This window comes from Carlito syrichta, unplaced genomic scaffold (genome assembly GCF_000164805.1).
Source record: "Carlito syrichta isolate Samal-C Ts95f unplaced genomic scaffold, Tarsius_syrichta-2.0.1 Scaffold316219, whole genome shotgun sequence".
Classification (NCBI taxonomy): Eukaryota; Metazoa; Chordata; class Mammalia; order Primates; family Tarsiidae; genus Carlito; species Carlito syrichta.
Window position 1 is genome coordinate 198,289 of NW_007260315.1, and position 2,415 is coordinate 200,703.

The following is a 2,415-nucleotide window of genomic DNA, read 5'->3' on the forward strand; positions in this document are numbered from 1 at the left end:
GCGGCCGCCAACTGCCCAGCCCACCCCCTACCTGGAGCCTCCCCCCATCCCTGCCCATGGACGGCATCCCAAGAAGAGGTCAGGACCTCTGGAGAGGTCAGCGAGAAACAGGCACCGAGGGACACACCGGACGGCTCACTCTCCAGGCAAACTGCCTCCCCTCAGGAGTGCTCCCTCCTGGACAGGACAACATGCCTGGAGCCCAGGGGCCAAGCAGAGGGCTCTGATCCAGTCCCCGTCCGTAGAGAGTGTCCTGCTCACGGGGGTGGGGGGACACACCCAGTGTTGCAGACTGAAGGGTGTTCCCTTAAAATTCTCATGCTGGCCGGGCTTGGTGGCTCAGCCTGTAACCCCACGCCTTTGGGAGGCTGAGGTGAGTGGATTGCCTGAGCCCGCAGGTTCGAGACCCACCTGGCAGCGAGACCTCACCTCTACAATAAGTCAAAAACTAACTGGGTGTGGTAGCGCACGCCTGTAGTTCCAGCTACTTGGAAGGCTGAGGCGGAAGGATCGCCGGAGCCCCGCAGGTCGAGGCTGTGGTGGCTGGGAGCGGCCACGGCCCTCCAATCTGGGTGACAGTGGGACTCCAACTCAAAAAAACAAAAACAAAAACTTATAAACATTAAAAACTTATAAATCAACAAATGTGAGTATAAAATTCCACCCTAATTCTAAGAATGAGTTAGGAAAATGGTGGGAGTGTAAACTAGTACAGCCTGTGTGGAAAACAGTTGGGCAATTTCTAAAAGGTCTCAAAATCGAGTTCCCATGGGATCCCCCAATCCTCCTACTGGAAAAATACCTGGAGGAACCCACATCACCCTATGAAAGAGACACCTGCACATGCATGTTTATTTCACCATCGTTCACAAGAGCAAAGTAAGGGAACCCACCGTACTGCTCACCGAAAGAGGACTGGATAAAAAAACGTGGTACATTTACCTGAGGGAATATTACACAGTCATAAAGAAGGACAAAGTGATGAACTTCACAGCAACTTGGATGGACTTAGAGTCCTTAATACTGAGAGATCTTTCACAGAAACAAAGAACTGAGTACCCCATGTTCTTAAGCATAAGTGTATCTTAAACAATTATTGTAATTCTATAGGAAAGGGATTGGCAGTAGTGGGAATCTGCCGGGGGTGGAGGGGACGGGAGGGCACACCCCATCAATGAGGCGGCCTGCATCATGAGCATTTGTAGACCCGGCCTTGAATTGTACCCCGCATCTTCAAAATAAAAAATAAAACAAAAAAGAACTCGGCCGGGCTCGGTGGCTCAGCCTGTCATCCCGCGCCTTTGGGAGGCTGAGGTGAGTAGATGGCCTGAGCCCGCGGGTTCGAGACCCGCCTGGGCAGCGAGACCTCATCTCTACAATCCATCAAAAAATCAGCCGGGCGTGGTAGCGCGCGCCTGTCATTCCGGCTACTCAGAAGGCTGAGGCGGAAGGATCGCCGGAGCGCAGCAGGTCGAGGCTGTGGTGGCCGGGAGCGGCCACTGCGCTCCAGCCTGGGTGGCAGAGTGAGACTCCCACTCCACAAAATAAAAGAATAAAAAGAATGAAATCCTGTCATGCACAGCCAGATGAGTGAGCCTGGAGGACATCACGTGAAGTTAGTCAGCCACCAACTCGTATGTGAATGTCACAAAAATCAAGCTCAGAGAAGCAGAAAGTAGGATTGTGGGTGTCAGCGGCTAGTCAGTGTGGTGTGCAGAGGCTGGTGAATGGATACAAAGTTACAATTGAGGTGGAGCCAGCTTGGGTGTTCCTGCAGGGTGAACATGGGTGACTAGAATTTGCTACATAGTCTCAAGAGCCAGGGGAGGATGCTGAAGGTTCAGAACACAGAAACAATCGATGTTGGAAGAGATGGGCCTCGATTGCCCTGATTTGATCATGACACATTGCATGCAAGCATGGGAAGATCACTGACTCTCATACACACAGACTTTCCTTTTCTTTTTATCTTGAGTTGGAGTCTCCCTCCATCACCCAGGCTGGAGTGCAGGGGCACGCTCATGGCCACCCCAACATCCACCTGCTGGGCTCTGGCAAGTTTCCGCCTCAGCCTTCCAAGGAGTTGGAACCACAGGCCCACACTTCCACACCTGGCGACTTTATTTTTTTTTTTTTGTAGAGGTGAGGCCTTGGCAAGTTGCCAGGGCTGGTCTTGAACCCGCGGGCTCAGGCAACTCACTCACCTCGCCAATCCTCTCGCCTCGGCCTCCCAAAGTACTGGGATGACAGGCTTGAACTACTGCACCTGGCACAAATGGTTATTTTCAAGGGCATTTTCATTTTCATTTTAATCCGTTGTAAAGTCTTGTCAGTTATTTTGTCTCAATATGTTTGCCATAACTTTAAAAAATGCCAATTGCTAACTTAATTCATGAATAGTATTGAAAGCTGGAG